Source organism: Numida meleagris, chromosome Z (assembly GCF_002078875.1).
Source record: "Numida meleagris isolate 19003 breed g44 Domestic line chromosome Z, NumMel1.0, whole genome shotgun sequence".
Taxonomy (NCBI): domain Eukaryota; kingdom Metazoa; phylum Chordata; class Aves; order Galliformes; family Numididae; genus Numida; species Numida meleagris.
Window position 1 is genome coordinate 46,889,538 of NC_034438.1, and position 20,672 is coordinate 46,910,209.

The 20,672-nt window shown below is 41.8% G+C and overlaps 1 long non-coding RNA gene across 1 annotated transcript; it reads right to left on the reverse strand.

Moving 5' to 3' along the window:
• LOC110389837 lies at positions 3,101-19,052 on the reverse strand. The gene is made up of 4 exons (XR_002433406.1): positions 18,807-19,052; positions 16,339-16,581; positions 5,150-5,175; positions 3,101-3,833 (listed from the first exon to the last, which is right to left on the reverse strand). It is a non-coding gene; the product is annotated as an uncharacterized LOC110389837 (long non-coding RNA).

Below are 20,672 nucleotides of genomic sequence, written 5' to 3' on the forward strand. Positions count from 1 at the left end.
CATTGTATTAGGATGATAATTGCTGAAATATCCTATTTCTGTAGTGTTTTCCAGTTTTCCACCCTCAGTAGAAATTCAGGTTAAGATAAGAAAATCCCAAATCTGATCACACAATGCAGATGCCGAGACCATGGTTATAATGGTGTTTTTGCCAGGCTGGTGTGGAGAGAGAAGAGGCTGTTTATTTCTACCTACTCATACTAGTGCCAAAAGATTTTTCTCTATAGATATTCATCACATTGCAAAATACCTACTGAAAGGTGAGTGCAGCTTGGACAGCGGCACTAGATTCTTTAGGTCCTTTTAAATTTAACTTCAGTGAAAAATTTTATTTCTCAGCCAGTTCACATTTTATTTGCTAAAAGGCTTTTCAATCCATTACTTAGTGTTGGAAGATTGGAAGATACTTCTTCCAGACCTAACTCAGAACTCATTAAAGGTGTTGAAATAACTGTCTGCAGACAGCTCTTTGGTAATAAACAGAAGATGTAACTAGCATATCAATGCTTCCCGAAGTATAAGACTACTTTTTTGTGCAATAAGCACTTCTTTCAGCTTACAAGAATAACTTTCAAACCTTAGTATGGCAGTCTTTTCCTCATACTCTGAAATGTACATATCATGGAAACATTTAGGCATATAAATGGAATTAATGCATTCAGTTCATTATCATATCTTGACTGAAGTTGTTTCCAAAGATGGAGTTGTTTCCAACTTTGGAGTTGTTTCGGGTTTGGCATGATTGGCTCCCTATGCTATCTCTGAAGGATATTGTGACTGTTGTGTACAGTGAGTGGATCTGTAAATGAGCCATCCCTTTGATGGCCTGTAGATTCCTGACAATTCAAACAGATTCCTTCCCGGGTACCGTCAGCAGACTTTTCTATGAAAAGGAAAATGCTCACTGCTCTGATTTCTTTCTCTGTAGGCTAATATAAGAGAGGAACCCAATGTCTGGCTCTCATGAAATTTGGACAAACAATGTGCATGAACAGCAAAGTATATTTCTGTTAGCTTCAGGTATAGTGATAAGAATTATTATTTTCATTTATATATTTTTTATTTTTTTCTTCCTGGAAATACTTATTCTGCTCAAATGGGGAAAGCAATAAGGCTGGTCAGAGAGGCAAAGCAATTTAGTGAGTTCACAGAAGGTGAAAGATCTGAGATTACTGACACTTGACTTAGAGCGCTGCCTGCATTCCCTGAAGATCCTGGATCTGCATGCAGCATGGGAGTTTGAGATATTTTAATGCTTCTTTCCTCTCAGCATGTGGAAACAGGTTTGTGCACCAGCCAGCTCAGATAAAGGGATAAACTCCCTCTCAGTAGACAGCAAACTTCATCCCTGAGCAAAAAAGAGTATTTCTAGAGCTACTAAGAAGTAGGCACTGCAAAGGATTTAGTCCAAGTAGATGCTAAGCTCTGTAAACACAAAGTTCTACTATTCTCCTGATTAATGAAACTAGAAAATTATTCTTCAGAGAAACCTCCAGGTTTCCATCAGACTGTTTTCCTGCCCTGTCTGCTTTCCTTCTTCTTCTTTTCTGGGGGGGTTGTCTTATTGTATTTTTTTTTCTGTTTGCTTTTTTGTTTGTTTGTTTGCTGTTTGTTTTGATGTGGATTGTATGCTAGGAGAACTTTCAGGCCAGTAACATCACTGCACACAATTTTCCTCCCTGTAAATACTCATATGCAGTTTATGAAACAGTCCGCTGTTATACCCAATATTTCCCTTACTCTAAGGGTTAAGAAACAAATTACTAGCAAGAAGCGTCTCAGAGTGGATGGACCACAAAGACCCAAGGCAACAAATATCATCATGCCTATTACCACCTCACCACTGTATTTCTCTGAGGACCACATTGATTCTTTGTAGCAGCACATGTAGAGCATAAACACATGACCAGCTAGCCTCTATTCACTTAACTGATAAATGCTTTACTGACAGAAATTATCTGGCAGAAAATTTCAACAGTGGTAGTATGCACTTTATATTGCTCAGAAGCAGTGCAGAGGAACAAATTTGGATGCCGAAGTATTGAGCTTGATACAATCTTTCACTAATTTTTTTTTGAAGAAGAAGAGACCAAGATAACAATGCAAGTGGAGTCCCAAAAAGATGTGCAGTGTTCTGTATGCACCGGGGAAAGAAAAAGTTACCTTACTGTAACTAAGGGAACATGTCCAGAAAGGAAATGAAACCAAAAGCTTTGCTATGGCAATGTCCTATCCATTTCTTCACTGCCATTTCCCACAAACATAAAACTTATATGCTTACCACATGGTTGCAATATTTCAAGAAACAACTGTAGATTTTTTCCTTTTTAACTTTGCTCTCGTAGTACAGTACAGTACAGTACACAGTCTGCTGGTCCATGAGGACTCACTGAATACCACCACCATGTTTATGCACCAGATGTCCTGTGGGCTTCTTTGAATCTTTTAGTGTGTTCACAGAAGGTGAAAGAGCTGAAATTACTGATGCTTAGTGCACTGTCTGCATTCCCTAAAGCTCCTAGCACTGCTGCTCGTGGCTGTGAGGAAAAGATGAGCCCTGTCATCCCTTCCTTTCCTGTGGTCCCATGAGGCCTGTTTCTATAGATCCATATGCATAGTTTCTATTGTACTTATACATATGTTGTCTCTAGACTTTTGGGAGATACTAATCACCTTTGATGTAGTTTTTGCCTTACCTAGATTATATCCCTTCTTGCAGATGCAAGTTTCAACTGCACACATGCCTCCAAGTTGCTGATGTAGTGGCAGAGAATACTTGTAAGTCTGACATGTAGCAGTGATCTATGAGTTGCAATGGGCCAGGCAGCTGCCTGCACAACTCTCACTGTCTCTCACCAACTCTGAGATCATGCCAGCAAGACTGGTACAGACACAGGCTTAGCAATAAGGCTGAAACATTTGGATTGCTACTAAATATCAGAGAGAGGCAAAAAAAAAAAAAAAAAAAAAAAGTCAGAGAGAGAGGAGATTAGTATGCCTATTTAAAATTAGAAGGAAAAGAGCTGAACTTGAAGTGCTGATACTTTCATCTGGCATATCTGTCATCCAGACTAATTTGTGGCCCTAATGTATGAGAGGAAAATAGAAAATTGCCACATACACACAGTCACATAATAAGCAAATATTAATTGATGTGCTTTGTTTGTGATAGCTCCTGGGAGATTTGCAATGAGTGAGTCTTTTCTGTATGCGCAATTCTGCAGCATATGCTAGCACATCTAGGAAGAGTTATCATCTCTAAGTACTTTTTACCATCTGCTAGGAAAATTGAAATATTGAAAGATTTCTCTCTCTTTACCTCAGTGTATTTATGTACATAATTGTGATTTCAGTTACGTCATTTTAACCATGAGGCTAAATGTTACATTCTTAACAATTTGTGGAGTACTTCACTGTGAGTCTTTTGTAAAGAAACGTACATAAATTTATGCATTAATACACGCTACTATACAGGTATATATGCAAATACATGGAAAACACAATATACATTTTCTTGTGGGTAAATTAAATTGATGTAAAGGATACAGAAGAAGCATAATACCAAATTATTTTTCTGACAAATTCAAAATTTTTATTCTTTGGTTTGTCTTTATATTTGCAGTGCATGATGCAAAGACTCTAAATGTTCTCTAATGCCAGCATCAGTCATTTGAGCTGTTAGGTTGCCTAACCACCCAGCCTACCCGTCCCTCTCACTGAAGTGCCCCACAGTTGTTCCATGCTGTCCCTGGAGCCAGTGGTTTCTCCATTGGCTGGAAATGATGGAGAGCAATGGTATACTGGACATGCCCCATTCTTCCAAAAATTTCTGCCTGAAAAAGAGATGACTGCTTGTGAAGCAAAAAAATTACATTCTCTTCTATTCAAGGTACAAAATTAGACAGAATCTTTGACCCAAGGTAACAAATTAGGCTCATAGCCAAATATTTCCTTCTGACCTTATTTATGTCTCCTCTAACAATCGTAAGATGCTGCACTACTGTTTTAAGGAAACTTGACTTGGGCTCCTGACTCATAAAGAGCATGACACAAAATCTTTCACAAAGCAATACAAACACACAGTTAAGGAAAAAAATCAAAGAGAAGGGGCTTTCTTAGCATGCAGAAAGTTTCAAGATGAACTGTTCTTCATGCAGACTTTATCTTTGTGAAAGTATCTGACCTGCGTTCAAAGAGGCCAACAGGGCACTTAGCACCACTGTTAAGTTTCAGTATAGGATTTATATGTTGCGCTGCTAAAGTCTGAAACACTCATTTTCAGATGAGCTCCAAGACTAGCTCCAAGAATGAAATAAAAAACTCAAGGATAGGTGCCAAGGACCCAACATAGTGCATAAAAAGTGCATCCACTTTTTATACTCTATTCATAGAAGAGCAAGCCTGTATTACTTCCTTTTAATGGAACTAAGTAAAGCATATGTGTGCAAACTCACTTCTCTCCTAAGTTTAGAAACTGCACCCAGGGCTACACCTACCTGAGAAAGAAACATCCACTGAGTATAAGATTATGACTCATGCACCTCCCAAGAAAGATAATAGTACCAAACTTCTCCCATTTAATCACATAGTGACCGTCCAGCTGGAATGGGAGAGCACTATGTTATCCACCCTTTTCAGACAGAAGGCAGCCAAATCCACATCTATCAGCATTCATGATTTAGCTATGTATGTCCTTTCCCAATTTCATCTCAGATCCTCAGCAAATATGAAGGTAAAACCACCAAACAAAGGAAAAACTATGGTAATAACAGATTCCCCAAGAAATGGAGAGAGAAATTCCTGTGCATTTGATTTGTTTGGAGAGAACTCTTCTAAACTCTAGGAAGAGTTCTATAAAACATTAAAACAGAAATGTCAGCCTTTACCTGTATTTCTCACTTTTACTGCATATGAGAAGAGACAGACAAATGCACACATACTGAATTTCCTGTTTCTGAAGAGCACACGAGAACTTATTTGTAAATTCTCAGTGCAGAAGGTGTTTTTACAGCTGATGTAGACCCTGAATAGAGTTTATAACAGAAGCATTAACATTGTTATAATAATACATCAATACTAGCAGAAAAATAAGAAAAAGTTAAAATGTGTTAAATCTTAAGAAAACTGTAGAAACAAGTTGTACACTCACCAGCATTCTTAACTGAGTTGATGTACCTGTAAAACAAAAGTAATAAGCAAGTCAAAAAAAAAAAAAAAAGAAAGAAAACAGGTCAGGATATTCCTAAGAATGATTGACAAAGATAGAAAAGCAGCTTCCTTCCATCTGCTTACCATCACAAGGATTGATGGTCAAATGAAATGAATCCTAACTGACTGGTAAGGAGTTGCATAAATATTTATAATATTCAGCAAATAGTTTGTAATTGCTATTTTAAAGCAAATTTGACAGGTTGTGACTTCTTATTTGCTTCCAAGAAAGAGCAATTATGTTATGTACATAAGAAGTGCCTACTTAAAACACTACACAACATTTTGAAGGTAACAGCTTCAGTAATAATGTCCAAATTATGGCCAAGAAAAATGTGTCTTATGAGCATCTCTTTTAATGTTTTAACTCACAAGAGAAAAGTAATTAAAAATTAGGTGAGGAAATACCAACTTTACATGTACAAGGAGAGAAACATGATGCTAGAGGGCCTGTATTTTTAATGTGTAGAAGTTGTGGAAGACAACAACTGTTTTTTGGGGCTCAAAGCTCTCTTCTTGAAGCCTTTTTGGTAATAAAACTCTAACTGACAACTGCAAATTATCTAGGGGGCTAGTGGTGGGTGTCACCGTGCCACAGTACTTCTGCTTATGATTGTAAAGGTAAGCAGGAGCTGGACAAGCAGACTTGTTCTGGAGTGCAGCTTGGAGGAGCTGACCACTGAAAAGGTGATAATGCTTGTGCATGGCAACGAAGGCACTGCTCCCTGCTGGCTTATCTGTTGGGCCAGATGTGTCACACTAACAGAAGAAAAAGAAAAAAAAAGGAAAAAGAAAAAGAAGAAGAAGAAAAAAGAAGAAGAAAGAAGAAGAAGAAACTGAGAAGAGTGGGGGATAAAAGGTCCCCACTAACCTAAGTACTTTGGAGGAGAAGAATCATAGAATCATAGAATCAGCAAAGTTGGAAAAGACCTACAAGATCATCCAGTCCAACCATCTGCCTATCGCCAATAGTTCTCACTAAACCATGTCTCTCAACACAGCATCTAAATGTTCCTTGAACACCTCCAGGGTCAGTGACTCCACCACCTCCCTGGACAGCCCATTTCAGCACCAGACCACTCTTTCAGAAAAGTCATATTTTCTAATGTCCAGCCTAAATCTCCCCTGGCACAACTTGAAGCCATTCCCTCTCATGCTGTTACTAGTTAAACGAGAGAAGAGCCTGACCCCCAGCTCACTGCAACCTCCCTTCAGGTAGTTATAGAGAGAGATAAGGTCACCTCTGAACCTCCTCTTCTCCAGACTGAACAATCCCAGCTCCCTCAGCCACTCCTCATAAGGCCTGTGCTCCAGACCCCTCACCAGCTTCGTCGCCCTCCTCTGAACACGCTCCAGGGCCTCAATGTCCTTCTTGCAGTGAGGGGCCCAAAACTGGACATGGTATTCAAGGTGGGGCCTCACCAGTGTCATAAATTTGACAATTTAAGTCAAATTATAGAAAAGTATTTATTAATTCGAGTAAGCAAAAACACAAGCAAAGAACAGCGCTGGGCACCCTGGGAGTCGCAGAGTCACGACTCCTCAAGAAGGCGCAACCTGCCACCAGCCGCTCTTTATTTTTGTAGTCTCTCAGTTCTGGTTGTTGAGGCTTCCGGGGTGCTTGTTTGGCGTCTGCAGTTGTACTTTCCCGTTGCTAGATGTCATCGCAATCTTTCTCTTACTGGGTTGGTTTGCTTTATTTAGGATGGAGAGGCGAAGTAGCGAGACAGAATGTTCGAGTTATCACAAGGACAGTTACTAGACCTAGATGTTTATATTCCCTCCAGGGGGTTCAGGATGTGTATATTTCCCCCCTTCGTCAGGCTAGCAGTACTTTCCTTCACAATGGACAAACAGTCTCACATTCACACTTTATCACAATTACTACAATGAACAAACATAAACATTCCCACATTTTTATCACAACCAGTCCCTACTCCTACTGGCAACATTATTTCTGATACAAGCCAGGATGCCATTGGCCTTCTTGGCCACCTGGGCACACTGCTGGCTCATGCTCAGCTGAGCGTCGACCAACACGCCCGTGTCCATTTCCTCCACACAATCTTCCAGCCACTCTGCCCCAAGCCTGTAGCGTTGCCAGGGGTTGTTGCGGCCAAAGTGCAAGGACCTGGCACTTGGTCTTGTTGAACTTCATCCCATTGGCTTCAGCCCAGCAATCCAGCATGTCCAGATCCCTTTGTAGGGCCTTGCAACCTGCCAGGGAGCTGACACTTCCTGCCAGCTTGGTGTCGTCTGCAAACTTACTGAGGGTGCTCTCAATGCCCTCATCCAGGTCATCAATAAAGATATTGAAGAGGACAGGCCCCAGCACCAACCCATGGGAAACACCACTCATGACCAGTTGCCAGCTGGATTTAACTCCATTCACCACCACTCTCTGGGCCTAGCCCTCCAGCCAGATCCTTACCAAGCAAAGATTGTACCTGTCCAAGCCACGGGCTGCCAGCTTCTCCAGGAGAATACTGTGGGAGACAGTGTCGAAGGCTTTGCTGAAGTCTAGGTAGACTACATCAACAGCCTTTCCCTCATCCACCAGACGGGTCACTCGATCATAGAAGGAGGTCAGGTTGGTCAAGCAGGACCCACCCTCCACAAGCCCATGCTGGTTGGGCCTGATCCCCCAATTTTCCTGCAAGTGCCACGTGATCTCCCTGAAGACAGTCTGCTCCATAACCTTCCCTGTCACCAAGGTCAGGCTGACAGTCCCCCGTACAATCTTTCTTGCAGATAGGAGTCACACTGGGACCTCTCCAGTTGACCAGGAATACTGATAGATGTTGGAAAGCAGCCTGGCTCTCACCTCTGCCAGCTCCCTCAGTACTCTGGATGGATCTCGTCTGGCCCCATGTGTGGGGGGAGATTTAACAACAAAGAGCCCAACAGACTCTGGTAGATCTTATCTCTATGAGGCCTCCGGAGTCTGGAGACAGGGCTAAGACAGAATAGTCTTTAGTATGCACAGCTAATGTGGTCACTTCTGGGACAGTTAAGCAACTCTTTGTTTGTTATCTACGTTGTTGTGAAGAACTTAAGGACAATTAACCGTGAGTGGATTTACTGCTTACGAGTGAAGGATATATAAGGTGTGTGTAAAACACAGTAAAGAACTTGCTATTCTGAGACTTGCTATTCTGATGCCACACTGACTGAGGGAATTCTGTAACAGGACCAAGCGCCGACACCCATGGACTTGTGGCAGTACAGGTGGAGTAGTATGTCTCTGACCATTTCCTCCTGAATCAGGGGGGTTTTATTCCACTCCCTATCCGAGATTTCCAGGTCACAGAGTAGAGTACTCTGAGGATAACTGGCCTGACTTTTAAAGACAGACATAAACAAGGCATTGAGAACATCAGCTTTTTTGTTATCCTCAGTGGCAACATTCCCAGCTGCGTCCAGTAAAGAATAGGGATTCTCCTTCATCCTCCCCTTACTGTTAATATATTTGCAAAAGAGTTTCTTGTTCTCTTTTACTCCAGCAGCCAAGTTGAGTTTGAGCTGGGCTTTTGCCTTTCTAATTTTCTCCCTGCACATCCTAACAACTTCTCTGTAGTCTCCCCATGTTGCCCCTCCTTGTTCCATAGAAGGTAGATTCTCTTTTTCTCCTGGAGCCTCAGGAAAAGCTCCCTGTTCATCCATCCTGGTCTTCTTCCCCGCCAGCTCATCTTGCGGCACAGGGGGACAGCCTGTTCCTGCGCCTTCAGGACTTCCTTCTTGAGGAGCGACCAGCCTTCCTGGACCCCTTTACCCTCCAAGACCAAATCCCAAGGGACCCTCCCTACCAGGCTCCTGAACAGTTCGAAGTCCACCCTCCAGAAGTCCAAGGAAGCAGTTTTGCTGCCCCCTCTCCTGGCTCCACCAAGAATTGAGAACTCTACCATTTCATGGTCGCTCTGTTCAAGGCAGCCCCCAGCCTCCACATCTCCCACCAGACCTTCCCTGATTGTGAACAGCAGGTCTAGCAGGGCACCTCCCCTGGTAGGCTCTCTCTGATTTGCGGAATCAAACTCCATAACCCGAGATTAGATTATAAAGCAGGTATGTTTATTATGGTGCTGCGCCCACACCGGATGCGAGGGGGGTCACCGCCCTACCAAACTCGCATAACCATGGGCAGAAATGTTAGATATTTAAAAGCCAAGCTTATACATATTCAGCAGGTTTCCTGGGACCCATCTACATATTCAGCAGGTTTCCTTGGACCCATCTACATATTCATCATTTCCCAGGAATTCCTTTGCATACGTCCGTCCCTCCAGCGCATGCGTTGTAGTTCCTCCTGGTGGTCATTGGATGAAGGCTCGAGGTCTTCCTCCCCCCTCCTGGTGGTCGTTGGATGAAGGCTCAACGTCTTCATCACTCTGCCCTTTTCACCCCACTGCTGCTTTGCAGAATCACTCCACCTTCGGCCAGTTCCTTGTACTGGTCCCTGCTGATAATGGAGTTTCGCCAAGTTCCTTTTCTTATCTTGCCTTACATTCTGCTTACCCCAGCCCCATGCAGTAGTTAACCCTTCAACTGTCCTAACTCATCTCACCAGCTGCAGAAGGAAGTTATCTTCCATACACTCTAGAAATCTCCTAGACTGCTTCCTCTGCGCTATGTTGTATACCCAGCATATATTAGGGAAGTTGAAGTCCCCCATGAGGAAAAGGGCTGGCAATCGTGCAACTTCTGCCAGCTGCTTGCAGAAAGCCTCATCTGCCTCTTCATCCTGGTTAGGTGCTCTATAACAGACCCCCATCAGGATGTCTGCCTTATCAGCCCTTCCCTTGATCCTAACCCATAGAGATTCAACCTTATCTTCCCCAGCCGCAAGCTTGATAACATCAAGACACTCTCTAATTTAGAGAGCCACACCACCACCCCTCCTTCCTTGCCTATCCTTTCTGAAGAGCTTGTAGCCATCCATTGCAGCACTCCAGTCACGGGAACGATCCCACCATGTTTCCATAAAGGCAACTAAGTTATAGTTTGCCTGCTGCACAAAGGCTTCCAGCTCCTCCTGCTTGTTGCCCATGCTGCGTGCACAGGCGTAGATGCACTTCAGCTGAGCCCCTTGCCTCATCTCTAATCCCGCTGTCGCTCCCCTAGGCACACATCTAGCAGGTCTGGTTTTATCTTCTTCCCCTTTCTTATCTAGTTTAAAGCCCTCTCTACAAGCCCTACCAGCTCCTGGGCAAGGATCCATTTCCCCCTTTGAGACAGAACAGATCCATCAGCAGACCTCAGGCCAGGTGCCAAGTAAACCGCCCCTGGTGCAAAATTCTTGCATTTGCACTAGTCTCTCAGTCATGTGTTTATAAGATGGGTTTTCCTGCCCTCTCGGTATCCTTCCCTGTCAATGAAGGGACAGAGGAAAATACCACCTGTGTGTCTGTTTCCTCAACTAACCGCCCCAGTCCCCTGAAATAATTTTTGATAATCTTCAGGCTTCTGTCAGCAACTTCATCACTGTTGGCCTGAACTATTAATAAAGGATAATAATAGGAGGGGTGGATCAGACTGGGGAGTTTTCTAGAGATATCCCTGACCCGAACTCCAGAGAGGCAGCACACCTCCCGACGGGTAGGGTCAGGCCAACATACAGGGCCCTCCATTCCTCTCAGAAGGGAGCTGCCTATGACAATCACCGTTCTGTCCTTCCTGGTGGAGGCAGACTTGAGGTGTGGAGTCAACTGCCTCACCTTGGGCAACATTGCAGGCAGATCTCCTCCTGCATCCTCACTCACCTCTCTCTCAGGTTCCAGGGCCTCAAACCTATTACACAGAGGCACCTGGGGAACCGAGGTAGGCCGGGATGGGTGTTGCCTGCATTGTTTAGCTGGGACCTGTTTCCATTCCTCCTCTTCTCCCAAAGAAAAGAAACCTTTGACAGAGGAATCCCCTAAGAGAAAAAAAAAGTCTTAAGAAAGAACCCCCAGGGCCTGCTTGCTGGGAAGCTTCCGGGATTTCTCCCGTCCCTCGTGGTGATTGGATGAGATCCTGACATCAACAGAGGCACTACAAACCACGCTGGACCCACAGTGTTGACTATCTCTCTCTTGCTTTCTACAAGAACTCCCTGCTTTTATTTCCTATCCCTTTTCTATTGCCTGCCTTCCCTTCCCCATCTCCCTAAGCAACTAGGATTTGTAGTAAACTGGTCAGGCTAACATTTGACACATTGTGTCTTAATCTCACCCTTGGGTATGCATATATGAAAAGAACCTCCTCTCTCTCCTATAAATTGGAGCAAGACAAAAGTACATTTAAATAAATGGAAAAACATCCTCTTCTCCCTCCCTGTAATACAGGAGGAGTTTGTAATTTGTCTCCTTATAAAGTTATCAGGCTCCTGAAATGAGGATGATTTCAGTTCTTCAGGGATAAGCTATATTGCATGTGCTCACAAGAGCCGCTACAGTTGCACATCATACCACTGAAATGAAAGGAGCAAAATTTCCAAACTTTCACTGAAGCCAAGTATGTATGTTCTTTGAACAACTCATTTGCCTCTATAGAGCCAACAGTGGCAGACTTCCGTGTGATCAATTCATATGGGCCAACCATACACTCAGAAGATCTTTGCAAAAAAAGGTTATTTTCATAGCCCTTGGTTGGAGAAGCTAAACAGCCTCCTCACACACCAACTAACCAGCTTGTGGTCCTTATATTTTTTAAAAATACTCATTTGAAAGAGTATTTAGACTAGATTACTTCAAAATGACCTTTCAAGATCACACAAAGACGAGATTTAACATCTTGGGTTAGAAGAAGTACTCCTAATTATGAGACAACATCCATATTTCTGAAAGTACAAAAATGTGAAGTATTACTTAAGTTAGTGATTTTGTGCTATTAATAAATGAGAATGTGTACTTTGAAACTATATTTATAAAAACAAAGGCGTTGACCCAGAAGGGAGCTGGAGAAAGCAGAATTAATCCCTATGTGATTTATTTATAGTTCACTGTAGATAATTTTTGCCAGTATCTTATTTCAAGCAGCAGATTATAGGAGGTCTGGTTTCAGTTGTATATTTTTCTCCCTACTCATGAGGGTGAGCAAACAGCCCAGCACACACTCATATAATTTCAAATTCAAAAGCTTTATTGGCTCCCACGTCCCACCCCATGCATGGGGATGGAGACTTGCCAGTACAACATCCACACTGCAAGAACAGTGGTGACACTAAGTAGCTGCATCTCCCCATATGGAAAAGGTACTGTCCCCATCCTGTCACACATTCTCCTCCTGTTTGCAAAAACAGACAGAGATTGTCTCACAGTGGAAACACATTTAGTAATGTTACACAGGCTGTCCGATCCTTTGAACTCACTACCTGGAAAGGTTCTGTTAAATTTGTTCCGAAGAAAATTAATGTCTGACTCAGGTCTGATCTTTATGGTGAAGTACTTACATGCTTTGCATTTAAACAGCCTTGTCTGTGTGTCATCTCAGTATGGTGCATTATCAAGTTAAGAGTAACTTTTTAAATAAGGAAATATCTCGTTGAAGTTTAATGTGTGTTCTGAATTTACTTTGAAACAGGTACTCTAGAAGTCTTGTTCCTAGGGGAGCAACCAGACATCAAAATAAAATGACATCATTCAATACTGTAAAAGGCTTAGATAAAGACTTTTCAAGCTAATCATGTAGTCCTTCCATATACAAAAATAACCGTGTGAATTTCAGAAATATTAACAAACATATATTCTATTTCAGAAGGACAAGTAATAATTTTGAAACTTCTGCTTGTGAGAGGTATAGTGTGTTTTTGCAGTGGAATTTTCCAGCACTGTAGTGTAGGCCCTTACTGAACTTATAACCTTCTTGCAAAACAGTCATATCAATTGTTTTTCACAAAGACAGCTGCTGAAAAGAATAAAGTTGTGATTGAGGAGTAAAATTTGGGTAGAATTGAGACAGGAACAAGATAAGGGAAATATGCAGGGTGGGGAGAATCTAGCACAGGACAGAACAAATGTGCTAACTTACGGAAACATTATCCTCCTATCTCCATAGAAAAGTAAAAAACATAGGTAAAAACAACAGGTTGGCAGCAAACCCTATATGGAGATGTATCGTAGCAGCAGCGTTGGGAAGACTGTGAGCCTGAGATGCTCAATCAATGAGCACCAGGAGAGTTATTACCTGCGTCAGACCCGGGGTATATAACAGAACGAATTTCACTGGCTAGGCATGCAAATTCTCCCTTGCCAGTAGGGGGCGTGCGCCCATTAGTGCTATAATGAATAAACTTGCCGCTATCACAAAGACCTTGCCTGAATAAAAATCTTTGATTCTGAGCGTTCCTCACATGCTACACTGTTAAAAAAAAAAAAAAAAAAAAAAAAAGTTCTGTACCAGAAATATTAGCTATTTTATTTGTCCAGAGTGAATAAAAGTGTTGCACTTCTATTTGGTGGTACACTTCCAGTGTGCACCACTGAAATCTCCAGTGATATCTTATTACGCAAAAAATACTTTGAAATCCATCCTAAAAATATCAGAAAAATATTTTGTATCCCAAAAGCTTTCTCCTAATGAAAGCAAGGATGGTTCAGAACCAGTTCCCCTACTCAAACACATTTTCTAGGGACAATATATGCACACTCTCCCTGTTGGCCTAGTGTATAATTACTACATCTCTGAATAATTTGTGTTTAACCAGTTTGGTATGAGACATACGCAAAACATCCAAGTTCAAAAAGTCAAAGTCAAACAAGGTCAAAAGCCAGCTCAAACTGAGTATATGCAAAAACCACAGTGACCTTAGTGAAGATGTAAAATTCACTCATGAGGACTAGCTACTGTCTATGTTTCACTAATTCTTCTATGCTGCAATGAATTTCTTGTGTCTTTCAATGTTCATGGTACACTTTTTTTTTCACATTCCTAGTGTATTGAACATGAAAGGCACTAGGAAATTAATAGCTCTATTTTATAATTAAGAAATCTCTTTAATTTTGTAGCAATTCTATTACTCTCAGCATAAACTGAGATCAAGAGGTGCTTCCATTGTTCTTTCTCAATACCATGTTTTGATGGACAATGTCAAATATAAATTCTTGATCTGAAACTAGCTATTCAAATGATTTTTTCAGACTGGCATACCAAGGTTCGTACTACAATTTGACCAGAATTTTTTTCTTTCCTTAATATTCTTTCCATGCAACTGATCCTAAAGATCTCACCCCTTTTCAGGGATAATAAAATATATGAAGACACAGTAACATAGAAGTGTACTAAAGCTTTTGGCGTTAGATAAAGCTGCCTTTTCTTTCATATGCATCAAAAGCAAGATATGTTAGATTGAAGATGAAACATGGCTACAATTTGCTGCATAAATAGGGGAAAATGTAACCCAGAAACTCTCAGCTACATTTTCAAGAACCATATGAAGCTGCTTTGAGATCCAGAAAGTTATGGCTTCTAATCTCAGGAATAACTTGTGCTCTGGAAGGAGAAGACAGGCTTGACAGCTAGCTAACCTGTCAAGCAAGCACTTTCATGAAGATAGGTTCCCAGACTCTTATAGCTGCTTTTAGCATTGTTCAATGAACAGATGCAAATTTGAACTTTGGAAGCATCCTGCATGTAGTCTAATCGGAAAAGATCAAAATTAGGACTACTAGTGACAGCTTTCACTGTTTCCCTATTTCTCAATACTTTAATTTGTCTGCAACTATCAGCTATCAGAGTTGAATTCCCACCTTATTTTATCTGAGCCTGATCGCCAACGCACTCCAGAAGTGCTTGGAATATCTGAGGATTACTTTGTTAGATCAGCGATTAAGATTTTCCCCTTTATCCTGGCATACTTTGGCAACAGCACCTGGAGATGGAACTGGAGTATTGGGCAGCTTCATGGAGATGTTCTTTTCTTTTTGTCAGCATTGCCAGCAGTGTGCAGAACTTGGAAGAGATGGGTAAAGAGATACAAGCCAAGGACGCTGTGATACTTTAAATCAGCTGAACGTCCAACTCCAGATCTGCAGGAGGTGCAGCGATACTCCATCAAATACATGATCTTTCCCTTGCTGACCTATCATCCCAAATTCCTATCTTCATTTACAGAGACGGAGAAGCGAGAGACCGGTTAGTTATAGGAAACTGAAATGACTATTCTCACTCCTTCTCTGGGAATTTTTTAGTCTATTAATGCTATTTGAACTGAAACCCAAGAAGCTGTTCTGTTAACAGTTTAGGGTACCCATCTCTTATAAGCTGCCCATACTCATCTCACGTACCTTGAGTACTGTGTTCAGTTTTGGGCACCTCACTACAGAAAGGACATTGAGGTGCTGGAGCAGGTCCAAAGAAGGCAACAAGGCTTGTGAAGGGCTTGGAGAATATGCCCTATGAGGAGCGACTGAAGGAACTGGGGCTGTTCAGTCTGGGGAAGAGGAGGCTGAGGGGAGACCTTATTACTCTCTTCAAATACCTGAAAGGTGATTGCAGTGAGAGTGGGGCTGATGTCAGGGTCAGATGTCAGGTAAAACTTCTTTCCAGAAAGGGTTGTTAAGCACTGAAACAGGCTCCCCAGGGAGGTGGTTGAGTCACCATCCCTGAATGTGTTTAAAAACCTTCTGGATGTGGTGCTCAGGGACATGATTTAGTGGTGGGTTGTTAGAGTAGTATGGTCAGGTTGCAGTTGGACTTGATGATCTTGAAGGTAAAATCTAGTCATGAAGCAGGTTCTTCCTCATTTATTTATCTATCCTGACAGTTCAACAGAGCCAGTATTTGCCAGGCTGCAGGCAGACACAGCACATGTTGTATGTTTTGGAGACTTTTCATGGAATTTTGTAATAAGAAATGTGGCTTAGTAGTAAATAAGGAGTAAGCTGCATTCCATTGATTTCTTGTTGCTTTTTGGTATTGATACATATCACTAAATGGCTTCAGACACAAGTGGCGCTATTAATTTATAAACAAATAAATACAGTGAACAGCTACTTCAAGAATAAATTTTAGTCAAAAGCACTGTATTTAGCTCTTTTTGAAGAAAGTTCTGTCCTATGTTATCTTTATAAAGATAATGATGTCCCTGTAGGTGGGTGGGCTCTTCTGGGGCATCACGCAACATCCAAATAGCAGTTTCCTTTGATCATTTCCTACCTGGGATTCTCCAGAGGACTGAAAATTCTTCTCCCATTTGCATGGAGAATTCTTTTTCTCATCTGCTTTTAAGCTCCTCTGCAAAATTTGATATGCTGCAGCATATACTGTTGATCCTGGAAAGCACCCAGTCACTTGTGGTGACTGCTAACTATGTCTTCAGCAGTAGCTGAGACACAAGCACAAAACAATGCTGAGTCTGATGTTCTCATTTCCTTAAGGTATTTCATTCAAAATCTGACACTGGAGAAACAGGGGGGGAAAAAAAGAAAAAACAGGAGTTTTTGATCATACTTTAAATATTCTCTGCATTCTAAAAATAACTTCAATAAATAAAATCCCATAGCCAGATGAGTAGTGCATTTCCTCTCCCACACATAGATCTTTTTTTAGTACTGACTGACTTACACGTGTCTCTGGTGGAAGTTCTACTGACAACACAACACTCAGGGATGCGACAACTTTCTCAGTTGTCTCTCTTGCTTCAAACTAAGGGTAAAACTAAGCCCAGAAAGAGTAGTAATCTTGACAGAATGCCTCAGCATGTTACTGAAAAATGGCATGAAGAAAAATCAGGAGGAAAAGTTAGCATACTCAAACATTTTTCTATATTAGCCAAACAATTATCAGCTTGGGCTATTTTTATTCTCTTCTGCAGTACGATTTATATTTAAAATGTTATTCTGTAAGAATGAGCCACTGCTTTCTCTCCCTCTCCTCCACAAAAACAAACAAACAAACCAGGATAAAAAACTGAAACAGCAACAATAACAAAAAAAAAAAGTAAGAAACTGAACACTTTGGCTTGATTGACCATGATGACACAAAGAAATAAACAGTCGATCCTGTCATGGTTTTGTGATTTTTCTTGTCGGTATTCCACATTATTACATCATGTAAAGGACTGGCAGCTAAAGAGTTAATTCCCTGGTTACTGCAAACTGCCTTTTTTGGTGTGTGGTCCCCTGAGGGGGAGGGGAGGAGATGCACTCCTCAGGGGTCTTCGCGCTAGAGGGAGTGGTGAAGCTGCCTGGGAGACTTGGGGTCTCTTCCTTCCTGCCCGGCGGAGAAGCACGTGGTCCTCCTGCAGTCTACTGTGTAAGAATCTGAGTTTGTAAACTCTCTCTGTTATGATTTTACTGGCCTCAATTTCGATATATTTAGTTAGATTAGTTGTTCCTCCTCAGATTGGTGCCACTGTTTTATTTTAGATCCACCTACGAGTTCCCTACCTTTCCCCTCTTCCCTTTATTTCCCTAGGGTGTGGGTCCACGGCTTCTCTGCCGCTTTAGCCGCCGGACCGCTACCCGCTGACAATTTTTTTTTCTTTTCTATTCTTTTTTTTCCCCGGGCCTGTCCCCCTTGTCACAGATGCAGATCCTTAGATAATACCGTGACAGATCCTCTTCTGCTATGTGCTTTGTAGCTTGAGAGGGCATCTAAACCAACATATCCGGGTGTTCACTCTGCTGGAGACAATTGCCTTGCAGTGTCTCCAAAACAGAGAGGAACAGATATGATGATTGCTTTCCAGTCTTTTAACACTTCAAGAGGTTACAACAACTTAAACCAAACTATGCCCTTGGTCAGCATAAAATCTAGAAATATGGATGAAAAACTTTTTCCCCCACAACTGCATTTGGATCTGAAGAATTCTATAAGCAAAGGGAAAGGAGAGGGTGCTGGGATCTGTTTCTTTAGCTGACACGTCTTTTTGCATGACATGACTTTACTGAGCTTGCCTCCATTTCCTAACATCCAAGCGACTAATAGGTAATTTATTTAATTGGATGACTGTACTCAGAATATTTTTCCATTACGGAGACAATACACACATAGTTCTGCCTGGCAGAAACTACAGCAGGGTCTAGGAGTAAAATGTCATTGTTTTTCTAAGTAGGTAAGAATGATTTCCAATAAATTGCCTTTTTCTTCTTTGACTTTTTCTAAAATGTTTCTTAGATGCTGGCATGTGAAGTAGTCTGTCAAAATCGTTAGTCACCAAGGGCTTGATTTTGCTCTTTTTTAAAGAGAGGGAAGGGCATGGGGGAAGGAGAGAAAGAACAAATCTAAAACATTAAGTCCATGCTGGAGTGCTTTGTGCATGGTTTTGTTTCTTTTTAATTCACTGGCAAAATTTATGCAGGATCTGCTTAGTACAGTATAATTGCCATTAATTTCTGTAACTTCATTTCATTTTCAAAAGATTTTTCTACTCAAAGGGTTTGCAAGATTGTCTCTTGGCTTTGTTGTTGTTGATCTTTCTCTGTTTGCTTTCCACATTCTAAAGCTGAGCTACATAAAACAACACAATACCTGCCTCTAAATTGTGATCTTACTTATACTCCTTCCATGCACTACCTTGTAACAATTGGAAAGATCAACATGATGGAAAAGGTGTCACAAAAGAGATAGATGGACCCGCACAATAGAAAGGTACTACAAAGGAAGGGATGTAGATCACTCACCCCATCGGAAGATTCTGGGGTCACAGGGAAAAGCTCCATAAAGGAGACATCTCTTTCTAGAGATCCTCCCCAAGTGTCAATCAGTCCTTAAATGAGGGGTGGAGCCTGGCTTCAGGTGAATTGCCTTCACCTGTGCTCCCAGGGCTGACTGGGTCTTTCCTCCAGGTGCTCAATCAGTGGCTCAGGCCGTGACTCAACAGTTCCCATACACACCTCAATGACAGTTCTTTGTGTTTTGCAGTTCCTCTGTGGTCAATGGCACCATGTCCACATGGAAGCTGCTGAGAATAACGTCCCTTGGCAGTTTGTCTTGGGACTCGTGATTTTTGACTTCTTTATCAGCGATCTAAACAGTGGGATCCAGTGCATCCTCAGCAAATTTGTGGATGACTCTAATCTGAGAGTTGCAGCTGATACAACAGAAGGAAACAATGCCATCCAAAGGGATCTGGACAAGCTTGAAAAGTGGGTCCACATGAATTGAGTGAGGTTCAACATTTCAAAGTGCAAGGTGTTGTAGTTGGGTTGGGGCAATTCCAAAAACAAGAACAAACCGGGAGAGGAACTCAGTGAGAGCAGCCCTGTGGGAAAGGACTTGGGGGTTCTGGTGAACAAAAAAGCTGGACATGAGCTGCATCAAAAGACAGATGGCCACCAAGGAGAGAAAGGTGACTGTCTCCCTCTACTCTGCCTTCATGAGGCCTCCTCTGTAGTACTGCATCCAGGTCTGGGGCCCCCATCACAAGAGAGATGTGGATCTGTTGGAGAGATTTCAGAAGATGGCCATGAGGATGATTAAAGAGCTGGAGTACCTCTCTTGTGAAGGAAAGTTGAGGGAACTGGTCTTCTTTGGCCTGGAGAACAGCACATTCCAAGAAGACCTCACTGCAACATTTCAGTACTGAAACGGAGCTTACAAAAAGATGAACACTGATGTTTTACACTGTCAGTTATAGAACAAGAGGGAATGGTTTTGAAGTAAATGAGGGGAAATTTAAATTAGATATTAAGAAGAAATTATTTAATCAGAAGGTGTTGAGGCACTGGAACAGGCTGCCCAAAGAAGTTAAGGATGCCCCGTTCACTGAGGCCTTCAAGGCCAGGTTGGTGTTCATGGCCCTGGGCAGCCTGGTCTAGTGGATGGGAGCCCTGCCCCTAGGAAAAGGATTGGAACTGGATCTTCTTTAAGGTTGCTTAAGCCATTATGTGATAGTATGATATGATTCTATGATTTATTTTGCTCAGGCTTTGTACTTCTCTGTTTTTCAAAGTTATTTCCTTTTACTTGTTCAGGCTGTTCTGTCTCACCTATGATTCTTTCCTAGAAGAACAATGCTGCATGAAGAGGAAACTATGTGTCTTTAATTAACTGCCATATTCATTTATCTTCTGAGTATCCTCTCCTCTCCAGCTGCACTACTGCAATTTAAAGATTAAGTGTTAAACATCCATCATATCCAAAGTGAACTGTCCCAAGGTCTCTAACCATTAACAAGAACATAGTGACCAAAGTCTGACATTTTTTCTCTCTCTTTTTGAAAAAAGAAGTTCAGGTGAAGGCAGAGAGCCATTAGATCACGATAAGCAAACAGAAAGGACAGAGATTTTTCTCTTTTGTGGTTTCAATGGGCTACATAGTAAAAAATGATTTGTAGTTTCACATTTGGACAAGGGTGTAGTGAAGACCACCACATATGATATTCCGTTCAGAACTTGTCACCCTGCCCGCAAGGACTACTTTCTGTCCCCGGTCACCTCGTCGCATTTACACATCAGTATGATGAGCGGCAAAATGGCGTTTATTGTTAAAAGCTACAAAACTATATAGTATATCTTATCTTTTACTAGACTGTTCCAGAAGCTCAC